Consider the following 12,041-nt stretch of genomic DNA (forward strand, 5'->3'; position numbering starts at 1 on the left):
CAATGGGGGCGTGGCCGAGCCGAGCTAGCTGCAGGATGCACCACTGAAGAGCTCCTGCGTTCTTTTCCATTAAAACTACCCTCCCCTGGCCCTGGAGCATAAAACCTCAGCTCCACACCAGTCCAGCCGCCCCATCGACGCCTGCTGAAGCGGGGCTGAGCGTGCTGCGGAGCCGGGAGAAGGAGAAATCCTTCTCTGCGGGTTGCGGCCCTCTCCCCGGCTAAAGCCGCGGCCTAAAGTAGGAGCCGGCACCCGGCCACGGAGCTCCATCCCGTTCGCGGCCTCCTACGACCTCCGGAGGCGCCAGCACAGACAGCCCATAAAACGGAGGTAAGAGGGGGGTCCCCCCTCACCTCCCCAACGCTCTGCATCCCTCCCAAGGCGGCGATTGTGGTGGGGGAAAAGGGGAATAATAAATAAAAACCCTCACCCCAGGCTCCAGCAGCGGCGGCCATCTTGGTCTCTCTTTACATTGAGACCCACACACAGCACACTTCCCCTGCACCTGTACAGGCACAGGAGCACTCATATTTTCCTTGCTCCATTAAAATCTCTGCACTACCCCAGATAACCCCCAGTGCCATAACTGGACTGGGGCAGCCTTGCACCAAGGACCCAGACACAGGTGCAGACAGAAACGCTGGCAATTCCCTCAGAGGTGGGGAAGAGACCCAGAAGTGCTGACAGTCCTCCCTCCGCCACCGCTGTCGCCATCAGCCCTGCTCTCCCCCCCCCCAACGCCCAAGAGGCCTGTTCAAGGACCCACAACATAAACTGCTGTGGGGGAAATAATTTAAAAGCTAAAAGGGACCCCCCCCTGATGATCAGCCCCCCTCCTGCACCCGGTACGCTGAGTTTCATCATGCTAACCTGAGTGTGCCCGATGACCCGCCTGGGCCAAACCTGTCCCTCAGCATCGACTTATTGACCCTCTCTAGCCTACTAGCCCCCACCTGGCGAACCCAGTACACCCTCCAGCTTGCTACCTTTTTACTCTCCTAACTCTGGTTGGAAATGTCTCATAAAAACAAGAGGGCTCCGCAGGCAGCCGGTAACTTCTTTGTCTCCAAATCTAAGAACACCCCAAGCCCATCACAGCTCACAGACTCTACAACTCGCCCTGAGCTAACCGAATCTTCTATAGACCCCCACATTCAGGCGGTAATGACAGGACTCCTCGAGGGCGTCCAAAACGCATTCAAACATGAACTGGCCAAGGCCGTTGCAGAGTTCCGCTCCGATTTAACAGCCCTGGGCAATAGAACCGATGCATTAGAGTCCAAAACAGACGACATTTGCCGGTCCCAACTACGCATGGATAAAGAGCTCTCTAGACTCCATGAAGAGATGGAAGCCCTCAAAGACCGCCAGGAAGACCAGGAAAATCGGTCCCGACGCAATAACTTGCGCATCCGCAACATAGCGGAGTCTGTCCAGGGATCCACTCTACCGGCCTTCCTCAAAAACCTGTTCCAGCACATCATCCCGGCTTTATCAGATGAAGACTGCCTAATGGACAGAGCTCACAGAGCCCTCCGCCCTAAACCCCCTCCCTCTCAACCCCCAAGGGACGTCATTATCCGTTTTCATTACTACCAAACGAAGGAGAAAATTCTATCTGCCGCCAGGGACGCCGCACACATAGAATTCCAAGAGATGCAACTGCAAATCTTTCAAGACCTGGCTCCCACAACAATCCAGAAAAGGCGCGACCTCCAGCCAATAACCAGAATCCTTCGTCAACGTAACATTCGCTACAGGTGGGGATTCCCGTTCATGCTCCACGTCACAGCTGACAACACAGTACATAACGTCAAGACCCTTGCCCAAGGTCAGGAGTTGCTATCCAAGCTGGACCTCCTCCCGACACCCCCAATGGACGCAGAGTCATCTCCAAGATCTCAACGTCAGTCCCCCTCACCACCCGAATGGACAAGGGTCTCTCGCCTTCGAGTTGAAAACAAAGAGCCTAACTGAACTGAACTGACTTACCTGATGGCGTCACTCATGCTCTCACCAGGTTGAATCGTTATGGGTGAGATCTATCCCCGTTGTTGTTTTTGTTTGACACCTTAAGCCCTTCTCCAGGGCAGCTTTTGTGTTAGTGACTGTTAGCATGTTCTTTGTAGGTCGATACAGCCCCTACGAGCTACTCCAGAAAGGGACATTACTGGCCCCGGCGGTTCTGAAATCAGAACCACCTTGCCGACTTACCACCCCCCCAAATTCCCTCTTTACATAAGTTTACAATGTTTGTTGATTTAATTTGCTTAGTAGCGGTCTCCTATGGGGACCCTCCTTATCAGGGATCCTGCCCTCACGGGCCCTTCTTTACTTTCTCTACTCTAGTTAGTCCCCAATCTGTGGGGCGTCTTCCCCTCGTCTCCCCCCTCCCCCATTCCCCTGTCCCCCCCCCCCCGCCTCTCCCCTCCCGTGGGATGGCCTCCATTCCTCTTCCCTGGTCTCTCCGTCGCGCCACACCCACACACCCAACCATGGCCCTAAAAATCTTATCAGTAAACGTTAACGGCCTAAATTCCCCTAGGAAACGTACAATTCTGCTAGAAGCTTGTAGAAGGGAAAAGGCATCTATCGTGTTTTTGCAAGAAACACACCTTACAGGCAATCACTCTCAACTGAAGGGTCGATCATTCCCAAACAACTTTTCCGCATCAGCAGACTGCAAAAAGCGCGGAGTGGCTATCCTACTCCACAACGATGTCCCTTTCACACTCACCAAGACAATTGCAGACCCCGACGGCAGGTTTCTTATAGTGATAGGGAAGATCAGAGCCCTGACTGTGACCCTAGTTTCCCTATATGCTCCCAACCAAGATCAATCACAATTTTTTGACAACTTTTTCAAGAGACTGGACAAAGTAGCGCAGGGACATATAATCATAGGCGGGGACTTCAATACTATTATAGACCCGATGTTAGACAAATCCTCTCCTGCCACTCATCCGCACACGGCAGACACCCCTAGAGCCACACGCACTCTCAGAGCTGCCATGAAACACTATGGGCTGTGTGATTCCTGGCGACTGAAATATCCACATTCCAGAGATTACACCCACTTCTCGGCCCCCCACCAGCAGTACTCTAGGATCGATATGCTACTCATCTCCTCCTCTCTTATACCACATATTAGGAGTGCGGGCGTGGCACCGTTCTCTTGGACGGACCATGCCGGCACCCTCATAGATCTTGGCCTTTACGACCGCCGCCCAGGAGCCAACAGATGGAGACTAGACGACTCCATTCTGGGACACCCTTCCTCTCTGAAGGAGGTCAAAGCTGCCATCAATAACTACTTTAAAGAAAACTCTTCGCCTGACACACCCTCCGGCATTGTCTGGGAGGCTCATAAGGCAACAATTAGGGGCGTGATAATCTCTAAGGTCGCCTCTGTGCGGAAAAAATGGGCCTCTCAGATACATGCTCTAGAATCACAGCTGGCCGCTCTGTTGGATCAACATAAAAACACACCCACCCCAAACCTGTTATCCCAAATTGAAGCGATCAGAGGCCAACTGAACACACTCTTAGCTCACCGGGCGGCTAGCATTCTTCAAAAGCTTGGGCAACGCTTTTATGACAAAGCAGACAAGATAGACACCCTATTAGCCAATAAACTCAGACGACAACAAGCGTCCAGGCTGATTGAGAAAATAAAGTCCCCAACATTAGGTTCCTGCACTTATGACCCATTGGAAATAGCCAGGGAATTCCAACTCTTCTATGACACCTTGTATAATTTAAAAAAGCCCCCTCCCCTACCCACCTCCGAACATGAAGATACTATCTCCTACCTTGCAGACACCCCCCTCCCGCTCCTTTCAGAGGCCCAGCTGGCTACCCTGAATGGGAAAATTACGGAGGAGGAGGTGGTAGCGGCAATCCGATCCATGCGGTCATCCGCTGCACCAGGTCCAGATGGGTTCTCGGCCATCTATTACAAGCGTTTTGCAAAAGAACTAGCCCCCCACTTAGCGGCCCTGTTCAACAACATACTGGAGGGTGCCTCCTTTCCCCCTGAGACAACCCTGGCGGATATAGTGGTAATTCCAAAAGCGGGCAGAGACCCAACCAACTGTGCAAACTACAGGCCGATTTCATTACTGAACGTTGACCTGAAGCTTTATGCAAAAATTCTAGCCGGACGTCTGGCCCCTTTGCTCCAATTCCTTGTCCACCCGGACCAGGTGGGATTCATCCCGGGACGTCAGGCGTCAGATAACACAAGGCGAGCAATTGACCTTATCCACATAATCCAGAAGCAGAAAAACCCGGCTCTGCTCCTAGCCTTGGACGCAGAGAAGGCATTCGACCGTATCTCGTGGTCGTTTGCCTTTGCAGTGCTAGAAAGGATGGGCATTTCAGGGCCCTTCCTGGAGGGAGTCAAGGCTCTATACAACACGCCGTCCGCCCGGGTTGTCGTAAACGGGGCGAGGTCAAACCCCTTTAGCATAACCAATGGCACCCGCCAAGGCTGCCCCCTCTCACCGCTAATCTTTGCTCTGGTTATGGAGCCCCTGGCGGCGAGGATACGCAATAACACGTCTATCCAAGGTGTTAAAGTAGGCTCCTCGGAGCACAAAATAGCACTATACGCAGATGATGTGCTCTTGACCCTCGCCGACCCAGTGAACTCTATCCCCCGCTTACTGTCAGAGATTCAACAATACTCCCTCCACTTTGATTACAAAATAAATATTGAGAAAACCGAAGTCCTCGATTTTCATGTACCCGGACCCCTCAAAACAGAGTTAATGAATCTGTTGCCATGTAACTGGAACAGGAAAAAAGTGAAATATCTAGGTATATACCTAACTCATCATTACCACCAACTTTTCCAAGCCAACTTCCCGAGATTGCTAGACACGATTAAATCAGACCTTACCACCTGGTCCTCCCACTTTATCTCTTGGATAGGCAGAATAAATTCTATTAAAATGAATATTCTCCCACGCCTGTTGTACCTTTTTCAGACCCTGCCCATATATGTCCCCTCCTACGTATTCAAATTTTTACAACGCCAATCATCACAATTCATATGGGACAAAAAACGCCCGCGCATAAGATTAAAACTATTACAGAGGCCCTCCTGCCAGGGAGGCCTGGGGATACCAGACTTTAAGAGATACTATTATGCCGCACAGCTGTCCCAGACTGTTCAGTGGTGTAACCCCTGGGGCACGAGCAAAGTATGGGTGAACGTAGAGACGGGGGACTTGGGCCTGACCACCCTGTCCTCACTGCTGTGGCTGCCCAGACCTAAACGTCCACATTCGATAGTATCACACCCGGTGGTGTCGCGCGCTCTGGCAGTCTGGGACAGACTGAACAAAACATACAACTTAGCCCCGCTACCCTCCCCATTAATACCTTTATTTCACAACCCCGCTTTCCCCCCCGGCCTGGGACGCTCCTCCCTGTCTAGCTGGCTGAAAGACGGCATTTATTATTTAAACGACATATCAGATAACGCTACTTTTCCTCAGTTCGCTGACATCAGGAAGGGCACAGCAATTCCCAACATAGACTTCTTCCGCTTTCTCCAGATTCGCCACTTCCACTCCAAAGTTACATCTACTCTAAACGCTAGACCCTTAACCTCTATAGAATATATGTGCTGGAGACGCACCTCATCTAAAGGTTTAATCTCTGCACTGTACGCTCTGCTAGACCCATTCACAACCTCATCCCGGGCCCCTCATGAAACGGCATGGGAAAGAGACCTAGGTCTCTCCCTAGACGAGGAGGACTGGGAGGAAATACGCGACAATGCAGCATCAAGCTCCATTTGCGTTAAAATTAAAGAAAACATATATAAACTACTATATCGCTGGTACTACGTCCCTTCTAAGCTACATAAGATGTTTCCCGAGGTCTCTGACAGGTGTTGGAGAGGTTGTCCTACAGAGGGTAGCTTCCTCCACATCTGGTGGACCTGCCCACTAATCGCTGGCATCTGGGGAGAATTGCTTGACCTGCTTACAGTTTTGCTGGGAGTTGCGGTGCCCAGAGACCCCAGATACTTCCTTCTCCCACTAAAACCCCCCGAGCTTAACCACCATCAGCACAAGTTACTAAGGCATATCTCCTCAGCAATAACTTGTCAAATTGCTTCCGACTGGAAGAAACCTGCACCTGCCCCAATGCAAGCAATTCTCTCACGGGTGTGGTACGTCTACAAGATGGAATATATCACAGCGACTATACGCCACTCGCTTAAGTCCTTTCATAAGGTCTGGTCTCCATGGCTTTCTCAACAAAACATGCCACCCCCGTTTGAGCCATACTAATGGAGGTCATCCCTTCCCCTCCCTTTCCCGCCCCCCCCCCTCTTTTTCTTTTCCTCCCCCCACCCCTCTTCACTAACCCTCTTACCCCCCAACTTACCCTCCTGCCCTTCTCTTCCTCCTCTCTTTTTACTCTCTCTTCGTTCTTTCTATCCCCTTGCTATACATTCTGATAAATATGAAAATCTTGGCAAATTGTGATACACGCTGTCTTGATATTTTGAGATAACAGCTGGTCTGTAAAGCTTGTATATCCTTGTATTTGCTCAATAAAATTGTTTATTTAAAAAAAAAAGAAAAAAGTTTCCAATTTAAAAAGCTAGAGAATAAAAACAATTTGTCAGTAATGGGAAAAACCTACAGCACCTGGTGTTCCCATGTGGTCTCCCACCCAAGTACTAACCAGGCCCAACACTGCTTAGCTTCCAAGATCAGACGAGATTGGGGGTATCCAATGTGGTATGGCTGTAGGTGAGATACAGGCACTATTTTGCCCTCTTCTACTTCTATAACCAGGTAAGCTAATAAAAAAGTTTCCTAACTGTATTGGCTTACTGAAAAAAATCATGTGTTGGTAATGTAAAAAGACCTACAGGACATGATATTAGCAGGTGGTCTCAAATTAAACTACAAAAGAGGCTCAACAATGTTTAGCTGCCAAAAGCAGTTGGAATTGGGCCTAAACAGTGTGGTAAGTTTTGAGGTGATGGCTATTGTGTCTGTTTGACCTCTTCCAAATGTCTGTACTGGCAATAAAAAAAAGTTTCCAATTTAAATAGCTAGAGAATAAAAACAATTTGCCAGTAATGGAAAAAAACCTACAGCACCTGGTGTTCCCATGTGGTCTCCCACCCAAATACTAACCAGGCCCAACACTGCTTAGCTTACAAGATCAGACGAGATTGGGCGTATCCAATGTGGTATGGCTGTAGGTGAGATTAAGGCACTTTTTTGCCCTCTTCTACTTCTATAACCAGGTAAGTTAATAAAAAAGATTCCTAACTGTATTGGCTTACTGAAAAAAATCATGTGTTGGTAATGAAAAAAGACCTACAGGACATGATATTAGCAGGTGGTCTCAAATTAAACTTCTAAAGAGGCTCAACACTGTTTAGCTGCCAAAAGCAGGTGGAATTGGGCCTAAACAGTGTGGTAAGTTTTTAGGTGATGGCTATTGTGTCTGTTTGACCTCTTCCAAATGTCTGTACTGGCAATAAAGTGAAAAAAGTTTCCAATTTAAAAAGCTAGAGAATAAAAACAATTTGTCAGTAATGGGAAAAACCTACAGCACCTGGTGTTCCCATGTGGTCTCCCACCCAAGTACTAACCAGGCCCAACACTGCTTAGCTTCCAAGATCAGACGAGATTGGGCGTATCCAATGTGGTATGGCTGTAGGTGAAATACAGGCACTATTTTGCCCTCTTCTACTTCTATAACCAGGTAAGCTAATAAAAAAGTTTCCTAACTGTATTGGCTTACTGAAAAAAATCATGTGTTGGTAATGTAAAAAGACCTACAGGACATGATATTAGCAGGTGGTCTCAAATTAAACTACAGTACTAAAGAGGCTCAACAATGTTTAGCTGCCAAAAGCAGTTAGAATTGGGCCTAAACAGTGTGGTAAGTTTTTAGGTGATGGCTATTGTGTCTGTTTGACCTCTTCCAAATGTCTGTACTGGCAATAAAAAAAAGTTTCCAATTTAAATAGCTAGAGAATAAAAATAATTTGCCAGTAATAAGAAAAAACCTACAGCACCTGGTGTTCCCATGTGGTCTCCCACCCAAGTACTAACCAGGCCCAACACTGCTTAGCTTCCAAGATCAGACGAGTTTGGGCGTATCTAATGTGGTATGGCTGTAGGTGAGATACAGGCACTTTTTTGCCCTCTTCTACTTCTATAACCAGGTAAGTTAATAAAAAAGTTTCCTAACTGTTTTGGCTTACTGAAAAAAATGTGTTGGTAATGTAAAAAGACCTACAGGACATGCTATAAGCAGGTGGTCTCAATTTAAACTACAAAAGAGGCTCAACACTGTTTAGCTGCCAAAAGCAGTTGCAATTGGGCCTAAACAGTGTGGTAAGTTTTTAGGTGATGGCTATTGTGTCTGTTTGACCTCTTCCAAATGTCTGTACTGGCAATAAAAGTATTTTTTCCAATTTAAATAGCTAGAGAATAAAAACAATTTGCCAGTCATAAGAAAAAACCTACAGCACCTGGTGTTCCCCCACCCAGGTACTAGCCAGGCCCAACACTGCTTAGCTTCCAAGATCAGATGAGATTGGGCGTATCTAATGTGGTATGGCTGTAGGTGAGATACAGGCACTTTTTTGCCCTCTTCTACTTCTGTAACCAGGTAAGTTAATAAAAAAGTTTCCTAACTGTATTGGCTTACTGAAAAAAATCATGTGTTGGTAATGTAAAAAGACCTACAGGACATGATATTAGCAGGTGGTCTCAAATTAAACTACTAAAGAGGCTCAACACTGTTTAGCTGCCAAAAGCAGTTGGAATTGGGCCTAAACAGTGTGGTAAGTTTTTAGGTGATGGCTATTGTGTCTGTTTGACCTCTTTCAAATGTCTGTACTGGCAATAAAGAGAAAAAAGTTTCCAATTTAAAAAGCTAGAGAATAAAAACAATTTGCCAGTAATGGGAAAAACCTACAGCACGTGGTGTTCCCATGTGGTCTCCCACCCAAGTACTAACCAGGCCCAACACTGCTTAGCTTCCAAGACCAGACGAGATTGGGCGTATCCAATGTGGTATGGCTGTAGGTGAGATACAGGCACTTTTTTGCACTCTTCTACTTCTATAACCAGGTAAGCTAATAAAAAAGTGTCCTAACTGTTTTGGCTTACTGAAAAAAATCATGTGTTGGTAATGTAAAAAAACCTACAGGACATGATATAAGCAGGTGGTCTCAAATTAAACTACTAAAGAGGCTCAACACTGTTTAGCTGCCAAAAGCAGTTGGAATTGGGCCTAAACAGTGTGGTAAGTTTTTAGGTGATGGCTATTGTGTCTGTTTGACCTCTTCCAAATGTCTGTACTGGCAATAAAAAAAGTTTCCAATTTAAATAGTTAGAGAATATAAACAATTTGCCAGTAATGGAAAAAACCTACAGCACCAGGTGTTCCCATGTGGTCTCCCACCCAAGTACTAACCAGGCCCAACACTGCTTAGCTTCCAAGATCAGACGAGATTGGGCGTATCCAATGTGGTATGGCTGTAGGTGAAATACAAGCACTTTTTTGCCCTCTTCTACTTCTATAACCAGGTAAGATAATAAAAAAGTTTAATAACTGTATTGGCTTACTGAAAAAAATCATGTGTTGGTAATGTAAAAAGACCTACAGGACATGATATTAGCAGGTGGTCTCAAATTAAACTACTAAAGAGGCTCAACAATGTTTAGCTGCCAAAAGCAGTTGGAATTGGGCCTAAACAGTGTGGTAAGTTTTTAGGTGATGGCTATTGTGTCTGTTTGACCTCTTCCAAATGTCTGTACTGGCAATAAAGAGAAAAAAGTTTCCAATTTAAAAAGCTAGAGAATAAAAACAATTTGCCAGTAATGGGAAAAACCTACAGCACCTGGTGTTCCCATGTGGTCTCCCACCCAAGTACTAAACAGGCCCAACACTGCTTAGCTTCCAAGATCAGACGAGATTGGGCGGATCCAATGTGGTATGGCTGTACGTGAAATACAAGCACTTTTTTGCCCTCTTCTACTTCTATAACCAGGTAAGCTAATAAAAAATGTTCCTAACTGTTTTGGCTTACTGAAAAAAATCATGTGTTGGTAATGTAAAAAGACCTACAGGACATGATATAAGCAGGTGGTCTCAAATTAATCTACTAAAGAGGCTCAACACTGTTTAGCTGCCAAAAGCAGTTGGAATTGGGCCGAAAAAGAGTGGTTGGTCTTTAGGTGATGGCTATTGTGTCTGTTTGACCTCTCCCAAATGTCTGTATCGGCAATAAAAAGAAAAAGTTTCCAATTTAAATAGCTAGAGAATAAAAACAATTTGCCAGTAATGGGAAAAAGCCTACAGCACCTGATGTTCCCATGTGGTCTCCCACCCAAGTACTAACCAGGCCCAACATTGCTTAGCTTCCAAGATCAGACGAGATTGGGCGTATCCAATGTGGTATGGCTGTAGGTGAAATACAAGCACTTTTTTGCCCTCTTCTACTTCTATAACCAGGTAAGCTAATAAAAAAGTTTCCTAACTGTTTTGGCTTACTGAAAAAAATCATGTGTTGGTAATGTAAAAAGACCTACAGGACATGATATAAGCAGGTGGTCTCAAATTAATCTACTAAAGAGGCTCAACACTGTTTAGCTGCCAAAAGCAGTTGGAATTGGGCCGAAAAAGTGTGGTAAGTCTTTAGGTGATGGCTATTGTGTCTGTTTGACCTCTCCCAAATGTCTGTATTGGCAATAAAAAGAAAAAGTTTCCAATTTAAATAGCTAGAGAATAAAAACAATTTGCCAGTAATGGGAAAAAGCCTACAGCACCTTGTGTTCCCATGTGGTCTCCCACCCAAGCCCAACATTGCTTAGCTTCCAAGATCAGATGAGATAGGGCGTATCCAATGTGGTATGGCTGTAGGTGAGATACAGGCACTATTTTGCCCTCTTCTACTTCTATAACCAGATAAGCTAATAAAAAAGTTTCCTAACTGTATTGGCTTACTGAAAAAAATCATGTGTTGGTAATGTAAAAAGACCTACAGGACATGATATTAGCAGGTGGTCTCAAATTAAACTACTAAAGAGGCTCAACAATGTTTAGCTGCCAAAAGCAGTTGGAATTGGGCCTAAACAGTGTGGTAAGTTTTTAGGTGATGGCTATTGTGTCTGTTTGACCTCTTCCAAATGTCTGTACTGGCAATAAAAAAAAGTTTCCAATTTAAATAGCTAGAGAATAAAAATAATTTGCCAGTAATAAGAAAAAACCTACAGCACCTGGTGTTCCCATGTGGTCTCCCACCTAAGTACTAACCAGGCCCAACAATGCTTAGCTTCCAAGATCAGACGAGATTGGGCGTATCTAATGTGGTATGGCTGTAGTGAGATACAGGCACTTTTTTGCCCTCTTCTACTTCTATAACCAGGTAAGTTAATAAAAAAGTTTCCTAACTGTATTGGCTTACTGAAAAAAATCATGTGTTGGTAATGTAAAAAGACCTACAGGACATGATATTAGCAGGTGGTCTCAAATTAAACTACTAAAGAGGCTCAACACTGTTTAGCTGCCAAAAGCAGTTGGAATTGGGCCTAAACAGTGTGGTAAGTTTTTAGGTGATGGCTATTGTGTCTGTTTGACCTCTTCCAAATGTCTGTACTGGCAATAAAGAGAAAAAAGTTTCCAATTTAAAAAGCTAGAGAATAAAAACAATTTGCCAGTAATGGGAAAAACCTACAGCACCTGGTGTTCCCATGTGGTCTCCCACCCAAGTACTAAACAGGCCCAACACTGCTTAGCTTCCAAGATCAGACGAGATTGGGCGTATTCAATGTGGTATGGCTGTAGGTGAAATTCAAGCACTTTTTTGCCCTCTTCTACTTCTATAACCAGGTAAGCTTATAAAAAAGTTTCCTAACTGTTTTGGCTTACTGAAAAAAATCATGTGTTGGTAATGTAAAAAGACCTACAGGACATGATATAAGCAGGTGGTCTCAAATTAATCTACTAAAGAGGCTCAACACTGTTTAGCTGCCAAAAGCAGT

At 45.8% G+C, this 12,041-nt stretch overlaps 10 non-coding genes and 1 pseudogene across 10 annotated transcripts; all 11 read right to left on the bottom strand.

The window, feature by feature from the left end:
* Positions 1-6,659: 6,659 nt before the first annotated feature.
* LOC146030727 (5S ribosomal RNA) lies at positions 6,660-6,778 on the bottom strand. Its single transcript, XR_014456217.1, has one exon. It is a non-coding gene; the product is annotated as a 5S ribosomal RNA (ribosomal RNA).
* A 342-nt stretch (positions 6,779-7,120) lies between these two features.
* On the bottom strand, positions 7,121-7,239 carry LOC146033765 (5S ribosomal RNA). Its single transcript, XR_014459173.1, has one exon. It is a non-coding gene; the product is annotated as a 5S ribosomal RNA (ribosomal RNA).
* Positions 7,240-7,584: 345 nt separating this feature from the next.
* Positions 7,585-7,703, bottom strand: LOC146032830 (5S ribosomal RNA). Its single transcript, XR_014458246.1, has one exon. It is a non-coding gene; the product is annotated as a 5S ribosomal RNA (ribosomal RNA).
* A 347-nt stretch (positions 7,704-8,050) lies between these two features.
* On the bottom strand, positions 8,051-8,169 carry LOC146033203 (5S ribosomal RNA). Its single transcript, XR_014458613.1, has one exon. It is a non-coding gene; the product is annotated as a 5S ribosomal RNA (ribosomal RNA).
* A 340-nt stretch (positions 8,170-8,509) lies between these two features.
* LOC146029307 (5S ribosomal RNA) lies at positions 8,510-8,618 on the bottom strand (annotated as a pseudogene).
* Positions 8,619-8,963: 345 nt separating this feature from the next.
* On the bottom strand, positions 8,964-9,082 carry LOC146033926 (5S ribosomal RNA). Its single transcript, XR_014459334.1, has one exon. It is a non-coding gene; the product is annotated as a 5S ribosomal RNA (ribosomal RNA).
* Positions 9,083-9,422: 340 nt separating this feature from the next.
* On the bottom strand, positions 9,423-9,541 carry LOC146030297 (5S ribosomal RNA). The gene has a single exon (XR_014455794.1). It is a non-coding gene; the product is annotated as a 5S ribosomal RNA (ribosomal RNA).
* A 345-nt stretch (positions 9,542-9,886) lies between these two features.
* LOC146033976 (5S ribosomal RNA) lies at positions 9,887-10,005 on the bottom strand. Its single transcript, XR_014459385.1, has one exon. It is a non-coding gene; the product is annotated as a 5S ribosomal RNA (ribosomal RNA).
* A 345-nt stretch (positions 10,006-10,350) lies between these two features.
* LOC146031151 (5S ribosomal RNA) lies at positions 10,351-10,469 on the bottom strand. Its single transcript, XR_014456624.1, has one exon. It is a non-coding gene; the product is annotated as a 5S ribosomal RNA (ribosomal RNA).
* Positions 10,470-11,264: 795 nt separating this feature from the next.
* On the bottom strand, positions 11,265-11,383 carry LOC146027332 (5S ribosomal RNA). The gene has a single exon (XR_014454736.1). It is a non-coding gene; the product is annotated as a 5S ribosomal RNA (ribosomal RNA).
* A 344-nt stretch (positions 11,384-11,727) lies between these two features.
* LOC146031119 (5S ribosomal RNA) lies at positions 11,728-11,846 on the bottom strand. Its single transcript, XR_014456594.1, has one exon. It is a non-coding gene; the product is annotated as a 5S ribosomal RNA (ribosomal RNA).
* Positions 11,847-12,041: the final 195 nt, after the last annotated feature.

Source organism: Crinia signifera, chromosome 8, assembly GCF_055691185.1.
Source record: "Crinia signifera chromosome 8, ASM5569118v1, whole genome shotgun sequence".
NCBI classification, from domain to species: Eukaryota; Metazoa; Chordata; class Amphibia; order Anura; family Myobatrachidae; genus Crinia; species Crinia signifera.